Source organism: Schistocerca piceifrons, chromosome 7 (assembly GCF_021461385.2).
Source record: "Schistocerca piceifrons isolate TAMUIC-IGC-003096 chromosome 7, iqSchPice1.1, whole genome shotgun sequence".
NCBI classification, from domain to species: Eukaryota; Metazoa; Arthropoda; class Insecta; order Orthoptera; family Acrididae; genus Schistocerca; species Schistocerca piceifrons.
Genome location: NC_060144.1, coordinates 468,754,763 through 468,773,264, shown reverse-complemented (window position 1 = coordinate 468,773,264; position 18,502 = coordinate 468,754,763).

The following is an 18,502-nucleotide window of genomic DNA, read 5'->3' as shown; positions in this document are numbered from 1 at the left end:
CATTCATATCTCTCGTAAATATCAACTATGATAGTGCTCGAAGCTGAACCTTGGTGCTGCAACTGAAACAACCTCCCGCCCAATTAAAAAACAAAACAGCGCAAACAGACTCTTGTCTACAGTAACATCTAATCGAAATTTCCTCATTACGGGATTTCAGACCACACGGACGTTATCGGCACCCATGGCAACAGTGGATCCTCCTCAGAAAAGAACGCAATTTGCTACTGCACTACTGGCCATTAAAATTGCTACACCAAGAAGGAATGCAGATGATAAACGGGTATTCATTGGACAAATATATTTTACTAGAGCTGACATGTGATTACATTTTCACGCAGTTTGAGTGCATAGATCCTGAGAAATCAGTACCCACAACAACCATCTCTGGCCGTAATAACAACGGCCTTGATACACCTGGGCATTGAGTCAAACAGAGCTTGGATGGCGTATACAGGTACAGCTGCAAATACAGCATCAACACGATACCACAGTTCATCAAGAGTAGTGACTGGCATATTGTGACGAGCCAGTTGCTCGGCCACCATTGACCAGACGTTTTCAATTGGTGAGAGATCTTGAGAATGTGCTGGCCAGGGCAGCAGTCGAACATTTTCTGTATCCAGAAAGGCCTGTACAGAACCTGCAACCTATGGTCGTGCATTATCCTGCTGAAATGTAGGGTTTCGCAAGGATAAAATGAAGGGTAGAGCCACGGGTCGTAACACATCTGAAATGTAAGGTCCACTGTTCAAAGTGCTGTCAATTCGAACAAGAGGTGACCGAGACGTGTAACCAATGGCACCCCATACCATCACACCGGGTGATACGCCAGTATAGCGATGACGAATACACGCTTCCGATGTGCGTTCACCGTGATGTCGCTAAACACGGATGCGACCATCTCGATGCTGTAAGCAGAACCTGGATTCGTCCGAAAAAATGACGTTTCGCCATTCGTGCACCCAGGTTCGTCGTCGAGTACACCATCGCAGGCGCTCCTGTCTGTGCAAATGCAAATGGCTCTGAGCACTGTGGGACTTAATTTCTAAGGTCATCAGTCCCTTAGAACTTAGAACTACTTAAACCTAACTAACCTAAGGACATCACACACATCCATGCCCGAGGCAGGATTCGAACCTGCGACCGTAGCGGCCGCTCGGTTCCAGACTGTAGCGCCTAGAACCGCTCGGCCACAAAGGCCGACCGCTCCTGTCTGTGATGCAGCGTCAAGGGTAACCGTAGCCATGGTCTCAGAGCTGATAGTCCATGCTGCTGCAAACGTCGTCGAACTGTTCGTGCAGATGGTTGTTGTCTTGCAAACGTCCCCATCTGGTGACTCTGGGATCGAGACGTGGCTGCACGATCCGTTACAGCCATGCGGATAAGATGCCTGTCATCTCGACTGCTGGTGATACCAGGCCTTTGAGATCCAGCACGGCGTTCCGTATTACCCTCCTGAATCCACCGATTCCATATTCTGCTAACAGTCATTGGATCTCGACCAACGCGAGCAGCTATGTCGCGATACGATAAACCGCAATCGTGATAGGCTACAATCCAACCTTTATCAAAGTCGGAAACGTGATGGTACGCATTTCTCCTCCTTACACGAGGCATCACAACGTTTCACCAGGCAACGCCGGTCAACTGCTGTTTGTGTATGAGAAATCGGTTGGAAACTTTCCTCTTATCAGCACGTTGTAGGTGTCGCCACCGGCGCCAACCTTGTGTGAATGCTCTGAAAAGCTAATAATTTGAATATCACAGCAACTTCTTCCTGTCGGTTAAATTTCGTGTCTGTAGCTTTCATCTTCGTGGTGTAGGAATTTTAATGTCCAGTAGTGTAATTGACTATTCTTGGCCAATAACAGTGTCGTTTTTTGTAGTTTATAGGACGAATAGTCGTCACCGCATCTGCAGAGGAAAGCTGGTGAACAATCATTCTATAACAACGTCATGAATAATGAAAGCTCCTCGGGGTAATATTTATTCGCAGAGAAACGTTTTTGTTGGTTTCTCTAGTGCCTTTATTCTTTTAGTACGCTATCGATCATTCTGGTTAACAATTCGCTCTCGGAGACCACTTTCATTGGCACAAGATGATTTTAATATCTTGGACATCTTTCAGCAGGACAATGAATTTTTCTCCACCAATTTGTCCCAAAGTTCCTGGAAGAAACAGGCTTCACATCTTACCTCATTTAAATTTATGAAAGATCACCTCAGTATTCGTGTTCATTGCAAAAGGAACTACAGAGAGAATGGCAGCAGATGCCTGTGATTGTTTTTTAAAGTCTGCCAGATAGTGCAACTTGCTGGCGTTACTAGAAGGAGCAGTCAAATGAAAAGGAGACAAATGGAAAAAAAAGAAGTAAACTGTTTGTTACTTTAAAAGCACTCGCCGTAACTGTTAATACATTTATGCCACTGTGGGACAAGACGGACAACGCCTTCATGGAAAAATGTTTGCGGTTACCTACGGATCCATGATTGAACCCAGGCGTGCACGTCGTCGTTCGATGCAAATCGACGGTTACGAATGTCTTTCTTCACGACTTCAAAAATATGAAAATAGCATGGGGAGAGATCAGAACTGTATAAACGATGTGTAAGGGCTTCCCAACGAAACATCTGCAGCCTAGACGAAACAATCTCGGCAACATGTGGGCCCACCCAAAATTTCGAGCCGGCTGCAGAAGTTTCGCTGGGAAACCCATGCACATTCTCAAAGCAGTCCTGATATCTACAACCCAATTTCGATATCTTTGTAGCCCTGAAGCAATACATTCGTGGCCGTCTATTTGCTTCTGACGAAGAGGTGCTCGCCGTGCTACAATTGCGGTTCTGTATGCAACCGCAAACATATTTCCGTGGAGACAACGAGCGCTGTGTCTGGCAATGGGATAATGTGTTTACAGCTATAGCGATTACTATAGAAATAATACACAGTTTACGTATTTCTTTTCAATCCGTCTCGCTGTCATTTCAGTGCCCCTTATAATAACGTGAGCCATTAAGTGTGGCTGCCACGAGCGTGACTGTTTTACAAAACGGTGCGACTGATGGGTATCTCTGTGCACTACATACAGTAAGCAAAGTCACGCAACCGTAAGTAGATCACAGTGACGCGGGTGAGTAGCCAACTATAATGTGGACACATGTTAACGAATGTCCAATTTCGTTATTTTAACCTGTCAAGCATTCAACAGTTGTACACACTGATTGCCTAACAATTATTTCATCATTTAGACATTTCGGTTCTCTGAGTACGCTTATTTCTGTAAAGGCATTTTTAGAATGCTCTTACTAGATGCTCATACTGCGCAATATTAACACTGACCTCTCTCAGTTTATGTCCACTCAGAAACTGGTGGTCTGCCCTTCAGCAGTCGGCATACTCCTTTAGAGAGAGGAAGCACACACAATTAATTGACCACAGTTACTCAGATCTCAGAAAAATCTCCCAGGGACGGAGAGCCCATCCGTCTTCTGTCGTAAAAATTTCAGAAGAGGCGGGAAAGAGGGCCATTAGTTTCTAAGGGCAGACCGCTACAACCTTTTACTCCTGACAACCCGACAACTACGCGGTTCTGGAGTGCATCTTCCTCTCATGGAGTCTCATCACGCCTTAAACAATAATTTAAAAAACATTATTTCGAAGCGCTCCCTGCAAACTATACATTTTTACCATTTTTTACTAAATATCCACAGGTGAACAGTAAATTCAAGCTAATTACTAATATACAAATTTACGAAATGAGGACACGTCTCCATTTGACCTATTATTAAGTGAAAAATCATGTGCCAGAATCGGTAATTTTCCCGTATAAATACTAGAGGAATTGGAAAATAGAGTTCGGTTGCATAGTACGCAACATACGCATCGACGTGTGCTGCACGTCAATATTTATCATTGGTCAGTATGCACCTGATATCCAAATAATAAATATCACTACAACTTTATGTGAAAAACATTTTTGAAATGATTATTGCCATCGCATGTCTCACCGTTGGTGAAGTGTGGTCAATGAATCGTTTTGTGTGGGTGAAAAAATAAAGGACCATAAATTTGTCTAGTTTATGTTCATAATGTTTTGACTGACCATGGTGGGAAACAATGGTGTGGCGTCGTTCGAGACAGTGACCTAGCAAAGACGGATTGCATTTTGCTGCCACATATGAAACGTCTATAATAAGTGGGCGAAACTCTGCACTGAAAAATTTTCATTTTATGGAAAGAGGATCAAAACTCATTTCATTGATGTCTAGAACATTTTGGAACGAACATATTGGCGTTCTGAATTCGCTATACTGTTGCTGAGCGATAACATTCACACGTACGCCTAGTACCACGAAAATTTCAGAGATTTTTAAAATTAACAAATAGTGATTTCATCTCCTGAACAACCCTGATTACTCTCCTAGTTATTATCACGTCTCGAACTAGGAAAAGTTACCAACGCCACAGCGTTTCTCATACTCCGATAAACCTTCAGAGACATAAACTTTACAGCTCACATTCAGATCATAAGTGGCGTGGGATTTGAGGTCATTCGTTTCTTGGTACACGAGGTGCTGCGTACAGGAGTAAAACGGCGACGGGGTCAGGCTGAGATTTTGCAGATCTCTGTGGGTCGAGAGAGTACAGAATGATTCTCATATTAAGCTAAGGAGGTAGATATGCTGATGATATCGAAATGCGACTCTAGGTTGGCTAACTGATGTCATTTTATTGCTTCTTCACATGTTTGGAATGAAAATGCAGAAGAGCACAGTCACTACTTTCTAAAAAGCAGTTGAGGCTTACTAGATAGTCCAACCATTTACCAGAACAACAACCACCCTGGCCTACAACTTCGCTAAGATTCGGGTATACAGCCAACCTATTACTTCTTCCTACGTATATCTGGCGAAAAGACCTTTAAGATAAAATTAGAGAGATTTGAGCCCACACAGTGGCTTACCAGCAATAGTTCTTTCCGCGAACCATTCGTGACAGCAACAGGAAAATCGGGAGTGACACTGATAAGCAAAATACTGTCCGCCACTCACCATAAGGTGGCTTCTGGAGCGAAGACGTAGATGTACATGAAGTAATCCTCTGGCGATTGTACTACAGGCTGTCATAATGAAAAGTAGCAGGAAGCCGTCCATGGTGTTGTTTTTGTTCTATGACAACATCCCGGCTCATTCAGTATAAGACAGTCACACATGCCGCTTCTGTGGGATATCAAACTGTGCCTCGCTCGTTCCCGTTCTCCCTAATATAGCACCCAGTTGTTGCTTTCTCTAGTCGCGACTGACGAAACCATTACACGGCAGGCATTCGCAGAACGTCTACGAGACGATTTTCAAGGTACAACATTTCCAGAACAGCCAATATGCAGACTTCTGCAACCAAGGCCTCCACCAAGCCTTCCATCGTTGAGAAAAATGTGTGACACTGAAGAGCAAGTATTTAGAGATGATCGAAAACCATCGCCAAGTTTTATTGCTGCTGTTTCGTTTTTTCCTGATGAGAATTAAAATATTACTACTACCCCTGGTAAGTGGGTTACAATATGGCAAACAAACGATTTACTGGCACATATTTCATCACGCGTTGCGAGGGTACATGAATCTCTTGGGCCGTGTCAGCCACATCGTTTGACATAGGACGTCATCCGGTCGGGCCTGGAGGCGTACAGGTATTGGACGGTGGTTCGCGGCGTGGCCACCTGCATTTGCCGTAATTGGATGTCCAGATGATAGGTCGCTGCGGTGGCGTCCCACGCCGCTCCGCACATGTTCTGGTTGCTACGGTCTGATTAATCACATACCACTGTAAGCTACCTGATGATTGCCGAGTTCACGAACACTGTCTGAAGGATAAATACTTTAGAGTGAGTATTTGTAAAAAAAAAAACGTTATTTATCAAGTATACAATAACACCGGAGCGATGTAAATCCGAAATTTTGTTGCTGTTTATCCACTTCCTGCATCTGTTTTCTTCTTTCAGCGTTGGTGTAATGACTCTTTATGGACTTTTGTCAAATTAAATTAGGCGATGCTGAGGGAATTTGATTAGTAAATTAAACACGAAACGGAATTTGAGAGTCTTGCGTTTTTGGCAGCAAAAATGGCTGACGATGACCGAAGTACAGCCTTGCGCGGAAGTAAAACGTGAATGAGAACTTCAAACAAGAAGAGAATAGGTTTTGAAAGGCGTTGTTACAGAAGAATTATGAACATTAGGTGAGCAGATCATTATAACCAATCAAGATGTTCCAGATCACATGGGGGAAGTAAGAAAGTGGCTTCGAGGAATGGACCAGCTGACTACATAGCGAAATGTGTGGGGTAAAGACTGTAGAGGAAGACCAAGGCTTGATTACCGTAAGCAGGTTTAAATGTGTGTAGGTTGCAGTAGTTATGCAGAGATGAAAATACTTGCGCAAAGTAGACTCCCCTGGAGAGCTCCATCAGATTCGGACTGAAAACTAAAATAATATAATGGTTGTAGTATAATTCTACACGTGTCTTCTTCTTCATCTTCTTTCCGTTTTACCCATTTACTGGCCACGTTAAATCAGGTCAACTTCGTTTCCTCCGGTCTTTGTCCGTGACCATTACTCTTTCGTTCTCAGACTCCGGACGCTCTTTCAATATTTGCCTGTGATATTTTTGTCCTGTGTCTAACTCCGACCTGTAAAATATGATATTTTGCATTTTTTATATTTGAAAGTCACCCTTTCGTAAATCTTTGTAACAGTATTCCCACTTTTTTGCAGATCCCTTTGTACCTCTTGGATCCACCGTACTCTTGTTCAGAAGAAACGGAACTTTTGACGTGTCAACCTCCGATGGCACGTTCTAATGATGGTCCTCCTTTTCCTGATGGCGTCCGTGATTCTCTCAGTCTCGGTTCGCTCGTCTTCTGTATTCTGGTGCGACGGTGGGTTTTGATTTTACTAGTGCATGCGTTCTCTATATGGAACTGGAACCACATAACAAGGGCCAACAAATAACTAAAATGAGAAACCGGAAAATACACTACTGCCCATTAAAATTGCTACACCAAGAAGAATTGCACATGATAAACGGATATTCCTTGGACAAGTATATTATACTAGAACTGATCTCTGATTACACTTTCACGCAATTTGGGTGCATAGATCCTAAGAAATCAGTACCCAGAACAACCACCTCTCGCCGCAATAACGGCCTTGATACACCTCGGCATTGAGTCAAACAAAGCTTGGATGGCGTGTACAGGTACAGCTGCCCATGCAACTTCAACACGATACCACAGTTCACCAAGAGTAGTGATTGGCGTATTGTGACGAGCCAGTTGCTGGGCCACCATTGACCAGACGTTTCCAGTTGGTGAGAGACCTGGAGAATGTGCTGGCCAGGGCAGCAGTCGAACATTTTCTGTATCCAGAAAGGCCCGTACAGGACCTGCAACATGCATTATCCTGCTGAAATGTAGGGTTTCGCAGGGATCGAATGAAGGGTAGAGCCACGGGTGGTAACATATCTGAAATGTAACGACCACTGTTCAAAGTGCTGTCAATGCAAACAAGAGGTGACCGAAACGCGTAACCAATGGCACCCCATACCATCACGCCGGGTGATAACGCCAGTATGGCGATGACGAATACACGCTTCCAATGTGAGTTCACCGCGATGTCGCCAAACACAGATGCGACCATCATGATGCTGTAAACAGAACCTGGATTCATCCGAAAAAATGACGTTTTGCCATTCGTGCACCCAGCTTCGTCGTAGAGTACTCCATCTGAGGCGCTCCTGTCTGTGATGCAGCGTCAAGGGTAACCGCAGCCATGGTCTCCGAGCTGATAATCCATGCTGCTGCAAACGTCGTCGAACTGTTCATGCAGATGGTTGTTGTCTTGCAAACGTCCCCATCTCTCGACTCAGGGATCGAAACGTGGCTGCACGATCCGTTACAGCCATGCGGATAATATGCCTGTCATCTCGACTGCTAGTGATACGACGCCGTTGCGATCCAGCACGGCGTTCCGTATTACCCTCCTGAACCCATCGATTCCATATTCTGCTAACAGTCATTGGATCTCGACCAACGCGAGCAGCAATGTCGCGATACGATAAACCGCAATCGCGATAGGCTACAATCCGACCTTTATCAAAGTCGGAAACGTGATGGTATGCATTTCTCCTCCTTACAAGAGGCATCACAACAACGTTTCACTAGGTAACGCCGGTCAACTGCTGTTTGTGCATGAGAAATCTGTTGGAAACTTTCCTCATGTCAGCACGTTGTAGGTGTCGCCACCGGCGCCAACCTTGTGTGAATGCTCTGAGAAGCTAATCATTTGCATATCACAGTATCTTCTTCCTGTCGGTTAAATTTCGCGTCTCTAGCACGTCATCTTCGTGGTGTAGCAATTTTAATGGCCAGTAGTGTAGTTATTTAATTTGTTAGAAAAATGGTGTAGAAGTAAGGAATACTGGGTCTGAACGTCATCATGGCCAGTAGCGTAGATGTAGATGTGCTTGCCGTAGCTGAAAAATAAATTCCTTTTCACTCCTCTCAATTGAGTAAGGATATAATGACGACACATTAAAGCTGCACTGTTTGAAATAATCGTGTATATTCAAAATACCCGTGGTTCCACACATACAAGTGGTCCATTAACCACACTGCTCTCCACAGCTTTTGGAGCACAGTTCAGATTCTAAATTTCGTCAAAGCTCTATGACCTATACTTCTCTTTTCTACGACAAATTATTTGTATAATCCAAAAGCATAATTTAACTGATTTAAAGAGGTAGGTTTTAATACTTGCCACGTAGATTTAGAATACAGGCTTAGCACAAAACATGAGAAACCGAAAGAATCCTTTCGAACGTTGCGATGACCCTGGAGAAGCTCGGTTGTGCAATGATGTGTTGCTGTTTGGAGACAGCTAACATCTGCATATTGCAACAGTTTAACTTCTGACAAAATATTTCGTTTTAGCTCATACATAGAAACTGCAGGAGTAATGTGCCCAAAATTATAGCTTGTCGTATATGAGAACTAAGGTGTCAAGATCCTCATAATTTCTCTCTAAACCAAGTTTTTCTTCGTCATGCGAAAGTTCAATTTCTACCAGTTCTATACAAACGCAGTCTTTAACTTGCTAGGTGTCTGCAAAAGGTGTCCGTACACGCCATCCGCGACTCGCAGTCCCGACTGTGGCTAACAGCATGACACACACCATCGTGGAGCTCGGTACTGACTTGCTGTCCGACAGTGACACACACTGTTGACTAAAGACTTTGAGAGAATTAACCCAAGTGGCAGCTCCTGGACCTCTTATATAGGATGATTTTTTTCCACCGTGCACAAACTCTGCGGATTGATCGATGAGAGGATGCGGAACAAAAAAGGTCTAATGAACTTACGTCTGGAAAACGATGGTTCCCATGTTAGAGACCGTTTATTCAATCATTCGTTGTTACAGAGACTGTGGTCTAATATGCGCCTTAACATGCAGCCACAGTTACAGTATGTGTTGAAAATGGTTTCCATACGCCTTAACGCATGCGTGTACGCGCCGCAGCATGTTCTGTCTCACATATTCTCATCGGCCAGGCTGCATCCGAACAGCGTCAAAGGCATCATGGACACGCTGCTTCAGTGTCTCCACATCCGGAACTGGCTTTGCATAGACGATACTTTTGAGATGGCCTCATAACCATAAATCGTACAGGCTGAGATCCGGTGAACGAACAGGCCATGCAACTGGACCCCCTCGTCCGCTCCATCGATCAGGGGAAAACTATTGAGATGAGTCCGGACGTTAACGTCGAAGTGGGCTGGATCACCATCAAGTAGCAGCCACATAACTCTTCAAATCGTCAATGGCACTTCTTCCAACAGGGAAGCCGAAGTTACCCGGCGTTTTAGGCGATGTGAAAAGAAGACTGGTCCCAAAATATGGTCGACAATTATTCCAACCCACACATTCCGGCTCCACTGTTGCTCATGATTTGGGTTTTGCATACTAGCCCATAGATGACTGTTATGAAAGTTGGAGATACCACTCCATGTAAAGGTGACCTCATATTTGAATAGCGTGGATGACACAGATCCCGGAAGCGTGACTGCCTGTTGAAGAAACCAGTGACAAAACTACTCCCGATGTGGAAAGTCTGTCGCTAGTGAGCCCTGCACAAGCTGTAAGAGGTAAGGGTAGTAACAATTGTCACGGAGAATGTGCCACACGGTCATCTGGATTTCCCTGTAATGGTGGGCCAATTGCCTGGCACTGACACGGAGGTCGCCTTCCACAGTGTTAATCACATTTTCCTCCAGTCTGGTGTCCAAAGATTTCGGATTTCCTGCTTCCTGAAACGACCCTGTCTCAGACAAACAGTGAAACACTGTTGCAAACATTGAATGCTGTGACAGTTATCGGCGGAGGAAAGGTCTCCTGATACAACCTTACTGCCCGCCGCCCCTTGCCATTTGCCTCTCTGTAAGTAAACACCATGTGGGCAAGACCTCAGTTCGAGTATGGAACCATTGCGTACAACGCTGTATTACATCCACTACAAGGTGAGTCACCAAGAGAAGTGAATCAGACGCAACATGTGAGCATGCTAGGGCATGACGTATGAGGAACGCTACCATCGTCTATGAATAAACCACGTATACTGCAACAGTGGTTGCATGGTACAGCGCTTATTAGACCGCAGTCTCTATGACAATGTGTGGTGTCACCGCCACACACCACACTTGCTAGGTGGTAGCCTTTAAATCGGCCGCGGTCCATTAGTATACGTCGGACCCGCGTGTCGCCACTGTCAGTGATCGCAGACCGAGCGCCACCACACGGCAGGTCTAGAGAGACGTACTAGCACTCACCCCAGTTGTACAGCCTACTTTGCTAGCGACGCTACACTGACAAATACGCTCTCATTTGCCGAGACGATAGTTAGCATAGCCTTCAGCTACATTTGCTACGACCTAGCAAGGCGCCTTATTCAATTGATATTCAGATTCTATTAATGTATCATCAAGAGCGATGTTCTACAAATGTGGATTAAAGTTAAGTATTCCAGAAGCTACGTACTTTGCTTTATAGCATTCATTACGTATCCTGTTTCAGACCTCACGCCAGCCTGCGTGAGTTTAAGCGCGTGCCTTTCGACTTCCTCTCATTGTGTCTAGGCTGTCTTGTATGATTGAATAAATGGTCTCTAGCATGGAAACGATGCATTTCAGACCATAAGCTCATTAGACCTTTTTTGTTCCGTATCCTCTCAACGATCAATTGCTAGAGTTTGTACACGGTGGAAAGAATCACACTGCATATCCTCAAGGCGATCGGGAGTGGACCGCGAAACTGAACTACAGCATCTATAACGCCTAGGCAAATGCCGCAGTACGCTAAAACCGCCCGCTCGGAGTACTAAATTACTGATAACTTTTCCACTTGGGATTGTATCAACTTTCTCATTTTATCTACCGTAGACTCACTCTCTCTCTCTTCTCAGCGATCACAGGCCCTGTAGACCACGCGCTGCATCAACGATCTGCTTCCGCCGCCTTCTATCTCTCGCAGCCTCTCTTCGCCCTGCGGAAATTCCTAATGCTGCGATGTCCTTCTCTGTGTCATCTTTCCACCTTGTACCAGGTCGGCCAAATGGTCTTGTTGCCTGGAGAGTTCCTTCAAATGCTTTCTTGGTGATTCTGTTGTTTTCCATTCTGGCCACATGTCCAGCCCATTGCAGCCTCCTACTTTTTAATTTCTGGATGATAGTGGGTTGCTTCATTAACTGATAAATTTCATTGTTCTTTCGAATTCTCCATACGCCATTCTCCAACACAGGTCCCCAGATTTTTCTCAAAGTGATTTGAAAAACATTCAGTTTTTCTCTTTCATTCTAGACTCACGTTTAAGGAAAATTTAATTTCAATTACGTCAACGGCTTTGTCGGAGGTGGCAACACCGATTCCAGTGAGATCACCGAAGTTAAGTGCTGACGGGCTTGGCTAGCTCTTGGACGGGTGACCGCCCTGGTGTCTCGAGTGCTGTCGGCAAGCAGGGTACACACAGGCGTTGTGACGCCAGTTGACGGCCTTCTTCACTAACAAATAAGAGCTCCGGTTACGAAAACAGCCGACCGTGACAGCGTTTTGCTGACCACATGCCTCTCCAGAACCACATCCAGAACATATTTCTTTAATCTCGGTATTCTAACACAGTGGATAATCTGTTAGGTTTAACCCACTACTTTAAATTTTACATTTGCTTTAAAAACAAACAAAAAATTACAGAATATTTCTACATCATATTTTACATTAAATTACACATATTATCAAAATGTCAAAGTCTTTAACCCCTTCCGGGCATAAATTTTCGTAAAATAGTGAGTTTTGGCGGAAGAATTTATCTGATGAAGTTCAGACTCAGTATTCCTTACTTCTACACCATTTTTCTAACAAATTAAATAACTACACTACTGGCCATTAAAATTGCTACACCACGAAGATGACGTACTACAGACGCGAAATTTAACCGACAGGAAGAAGATGCTGTGATATGCAAATTATTAGCTTTTCAGAGCATCCACACAAGGTTGGCGCCGGTCGCGATACCTACAACGTGCTGACATGAGGAAAGTTTCCAACAGATTTCTCATATACAAACAGCAGCTGACCGGCGTTGCCTGGTGAAACGTTGTTGTGATGCCTCGTGTAAAGAGGAGAAATGCGTACCATCACGTTTCCGACTTTGATAAAGGTCGGATTGTAGCCTATCGCGATTTCGGTTTATCGTATCGCGACATTGCTGCTCGCGTTGGTCGAGATCCAATGACTGTTAGCAGAATATGGAATCGATGGGTTCAGGAGGGTAATACGGAACGCCGTGCTGGATCGCAACGGCCTCGTATCACTAGCAGTCGAGATGACAGGCATCTTGTCCGCATGGCTGTAACGGATCGTGCAGCCACGTCTCGATCCCTGAGTCGAGAGATGGGGACGTTTGCAAGACAACAACCATCTGCATGAACAGTTCGACGACGTTTGCAGCAGCATGGACTATCAGCTCGGAGACCATGGCTGCCGTTATCCTTGACGCTGCATCAGACAGGAGCGCCTGCGATGGTGTACTCATCGACGAATCTGTGTGCACGAATGGCAAAACGTCATTTTTCGGATGAATCCAGGTTCTGTTTACAGCATCAATATGGTCGCATCCGTGTTTGGCGACGTCGCGGTGAACGCACATTGGAAGCGAGTATTAGTCAACGTCATACTGGCGTATCACCCAGCGTGATGGTATGGGGTGCCATTGGTTGCACGTCTCGGTCACCTCTTGTTCGCATTGACGGCACTTTGAACAGTGGACGTTACATTTCAGATGTGTTATGACCCTTCATTCGATCCCTGCGAAACCCTACATTTCAGCGGGATAATGTACGACCGCATGTTGCAGGTCCTGTACGGGCCTTTCTGGATACAGAAAATGTTCGACTGCTGCCCTGGCCAGCACATTCTCCAGATCTCTCCCAAACTGAAAACGGTTGGTCAATGGTGGACGAGCAACTGGCTCGTCACAATACGCCAGTCACTACTCTTGATGAACTGTGGTATCGTTTTGAAGCTGCATCGGCAGCTGTACCTGTTCGCGCCATTCAAGCTCCGTTTGACTCAATGCCGAGGCGTATCAAGGCCGTTATTACGGCCAGAAGTGGTTGTTCTGGGTACTGATTTCTCAGGACCTATGCACCCAAATTGCGTGAAAATGTATTCATATGTCAGTTCTAGTATAATATATTTGTCCAATGAATACCCGTTTATCATCTGCATTTCTTCTTGGTGTAGCAATTTTAATGGCTAGTAGTGTATAATAATATCAAAATTTTATATTGCGTAGTTCCACAACTCTGTGTCAGACGCAACAAACCACTGAAGAGTGCTTGGATTGATCTTGAGCCTCGACAGAAGAGTAGAGTAAATCTCTCTCACTCCCTCTAATTAGTCACTGTTGCTAGGCACCTAATGCGCTTGCTCCCTCGAATCCTATTCTACGAGATCCCAATATCATCCTTTATGCTGAAAGTCAGGTTTTATAAAATACTGCTGAGTCAATTAGTTATTGCTTTCTGCTAGCAGTGTCGTCTTTGTGGCATGTTAACTGCAATCCCTCTGCTTCTCTTTGCTTTCTGTAATTAACAGACTACATTCGTCAGAGTAAACTTCTAAAAGGGCGATTGTCTCCTGCATTCGACGAAACGTTAATTGTGTCGTTATATGCTGGTGGCTTTGCTTTCGCTCGACCACATGCGGGCATACTGTATGCGCAGGGACAGAAATCAAACATTGCCAGCCGTAAGGTTTTGTTCTCTCGCCCCCGCACGAAAGGCTGCAAGGTAGCGAGGAACGACATTTCACAAAGCGAACAGGAGGGGCACCGTGTAGCCTCTGGGCGCCAAACTACAGCGACCTGTCCGTCTCTAATGGCGTCTTTGTCGATGGGACGTTAAACAGTAATTTTCTTCAACAACGATCTGCTTTCTAACAAACAGCTGACACACACGAGCGGGGAATTCTCGTTTCTAATCATTAAATGAAACTTCCTTACGATTAAAATGTTCCATCACCTTACATAGGATATTTATCGCTGCACTGAATCATTCAACTGTATATTTCATGACTTCAAAAAAGCAGTATCACACTAACGCTTATCAAAGATAATACAATCATATGGAGTAGCAAACGAATTTTGTGGACAGACTTAGCGTTTCTTGGTAGGGGGACACAGCGCGATATCTTCGTCAGATGTAGAAGTATACTCTGTCGTGCCACAGGGAGGTTTGTTTGGACTCGTGCTGTGCAGGTCGTATGCAGTGTGTTTCAAGAGGAATGGCCAATATTCAGGGATATGACAGAAACTCTCATTTGAGGCAAAAAACCTTACATGGGAGTAGGACTTATTTCGAATGGTTTCCGAGACGGAACACAATGGACATTTGTTTTCCAGCTAGTGGCGCTCACGTATGTGTCTTACCCATCCAGCCTCTTTGCCGTTTTATTCTAGCCCAGTGGTTCTGAAACTGTGTGGCGCGACCCTGTGTAGTGGGGAGGGGGAGGGGGGAGGGCGAATGGCGTGCAAGAGGAGGAGGAGGAGGAGGAGCTTAGTGTTTAACGTCCCGTCGACAACGAGGTCATTAGAGACGGAGCGCAAGCTCGGGTGAGGGAAGGATGGGGAAGGAAATCGGCCGTGCCCTTTCAAAGGAACCATCCCGGCATTTGCCTGAAGCGATTTAGGGAAATCGTCTCCCATAAGTCCAACCCCTCGTCCAAGTCGTGGGAGATGGGCAACGGCACAAAGTAGGGGATTGCCTTTAGGGGCGATGTACAGCGGGGACTTCGTGTGCCCCAGGACCGCTACGGTAGCTGAGAAGGCCCTATGGGAACCCTGAAACGTGACGGCTAACGGGGCTCTGGTGAAGCTGCGATAGGCCTAGCAAGCCAGTAGTGGATAAATCAACTGCTTTCAAAAAGGGAACATGCCTCGGATCACGGAACGGATTTAAAGGAAACGGACCAAGCAATGGAAAAGGATTACGAGATGGTTTACGGCTGGGCACCTTAAACGTAAGGACTCTAACTGGGAAGTTAGAAGAAATTGTAGAAATGATGGAAAGGAGGAAATTGGACATCTTGGGACTTGCTGAGACTAAGTGGAGAGGAGTTGGTGAAAAACCACTAAGTAAAGGATGTAAACTGTACTGGATAGGGAATGAGAGGGGAAGAAATGGAGTGGCAATAGTAGTCAGAGAGGGTCTGCAGGAGGAGGTGGAAGGTATCAATGATCGAATGATAAAAGCCAGAGTACGGGTGAAAGGAAAAAGCATTGAAATCATCCAAGCATATGCCCCACAGGTGGGGTGTACAAAAAAGGAGAACGAGGAATTTGAAGATGACATGCAAAAGCAGCTAAATGGAGGAAATCAGATTATAATAGGGGACCTCAATGCACATGTTGGCACAGACAGGAAAGGATTCGAGGAGATAATGGGACCAGAGGGCTGGGGGAACCGAAATAGAGAAGGAAAATTGTTGCTGGAATTCTGCAAGAGGAATGGGCTGGCGATCGCAAATTCGTGGTACAAGAAGAGGAGTAGTCACAAAATAACTTGGTACAGTGGGGACTGGTCCCAGACTTCAGTAGTAGACTATGTACTAGTGGATAGGCAGATGATGAGCAGCCTCACAGATGTTAAGGTCATACCATCTGAGGCCTTAGACAGCGACCATCGGCTGTTGGTAGCCACCCTAAGAGAGAAAAAAGATAGGAGGGCAACAGATATACAGGAGAAAAGGTTGAAGACATGGATGCTGAAAGAGGATGAACGGAGGACCCAGTACCAGACACTGATCAGGAAGAAGCTGCCAAAGGAAGATCAGAGAACAGTGGAAGAAGAATGGGGCGATTTTAAGAGGGCTCTAGTTGAGGCAGCTGAGACTGTGTGCGGAAGAACTAGCACAAAGAGGAGAAGTAGGGAAACCCCATGGTGGAACAACATATGTAAAGAGGCAGTACTTCGAAAGAACAAAGCCTTCAGAGAATGGTTCCAGACCCGAACAGAGGAAGCTAGGGTAAAATATAAGGAAAGCAAGAAAGCGGCACAGACCATAGTAAGGGCGGAGAAGAAGAAGTGGATGGAAAAATGGACAAGAATGTTAGAAGAGGACAGTGAAGGGAACAAAAAAGTACTTTACACCATGGTAAGAAATAAGAGGAATGACAGAAGCGAGTGCCTGAGGATCATGGATAATAATGGAAGAGTTGTGGAGGAAATGCATGAGCTCAAAAAGATCTGGAAGGAGTACTTTGAAGATCTGTTGAATGCTGCCAAGCAGGTAACTAACAGCGATGGAGAGCCTAAGGCAGCAGACGATTATAATAGTGGGGAAATTGATGATCTAACTTGGAATGAAGTGGAAGAAGCCATAAAGAGGATGAAAGGGGGCAAGGCACCAGGTTGGGACGAAGTAACAGTGGATATGATACGAGCAGCAGGAGAAGTAGGAACCCAGTGGCTATACAGAGTGCTGAGGGTGGTGTGGAAGGAGAACAGAATTCCTGAGGATTGGAAGAAAGGAATTACAGTCCCGATCTTCAAGAAAGGGGATAAAAGGAGATGTGAGAACTACAGAGGAATCACCCTGCTATGCCACTGTGGAAAAATCTATGAAAAGATGCTGGAGAAGAGAATAAGAAGCAGTATTGAAAGTAGACTGCAAGAGGAGCAGTACGGTTTCAGACCGGGAAGATCAACAACGGACCTCATATTTGCGGTAAGGCAACTGCAGGAAAGGCACTATGAGTACGGGAAGGACTTAATCATGGCCTTTTTGGATATTGAGAAGGCGTATGACAGTATCTGTAGGGACAAGCTCTGGGATGTGCTGAACGCAAAAGGGATAGATGAAGAGATTACACGAAAAGTCAGAAAAATGTATGAGGGAAGTGAGAGTTGTGTGAAAGTGGGGAGGGAATGTACTGCATGGTTCAAGCTGGAAAATGGGCTGCGACAGGGAAGTGCACTTTCGCCTTTATTGTTTATTATTGTTATGGATGAAATCCTACAGCAAGTATCAGATGCAATTGGAGATCATAAAATGAAAGCAGTGCTTTTTGCCGATGACCTGATGTTATGGGGAAATTGCGTGAAGGAGGTGCAAGAGCAGTTAGATGCATGGGAGGCAACGGCAGCACAATATGGAATGCATTTCTCTGCAAAGAAAAGTGAAATAATCGTCACAACAAGGAAGAAGAATAGGCCAAATGTGGATATAACTTGTGGAGGGGAAAAACTACAAGTGGTAGAGAACTTCAAGTACCTGGGAAGCGTGATTGAAAGTAAGGGGGGAAACGCAATGGAAATAAATGAAAGATGCAGAAAAGCAGGGCAGTTCTACAAATGCATTAGGGGGCTTATTTGGAGCAAGGAGGTGCCACAGAAATCCAAGGGAATTATATACCGAACCTACTTTGTCCCCATATTGACATACGGAAGTGAGACATGGGTAATGCACAAAAGCGACAAAAGTAGAATACAGGCTAGTGAAATGAAGTTCCAGAGGAGCAGGTTGGGTGTAACAAGACGAGACAGATTGCGAAATTTGTATGTGAGGGAAAGACTAAAGGAGGAACCAGTACAGGACAGGATAGAAAAATCAAGACTGCAGTGGTATGGACACATGAAGAGAATGGATGAGGGATGAATTCCAAATAGGATGTTTGATCTGCAACTGGAGGGGAAGAGGCCCAGAGGAAGACCAAGAGATAGATGGGTGAAGGGAGTGAAGGAATGTGTGATGAGAAGAGGAGAGAACTGGACGAAGGTGGAAGAGGGGGAATGGTGGAAAGACAGAACACGGTGGAGAGGTTTGTGTTCCCGACAGACCCAGCCAGTGGCTGGAAACTGTCCAAGATGATGATGATGATTTAGGGAAATCACGGA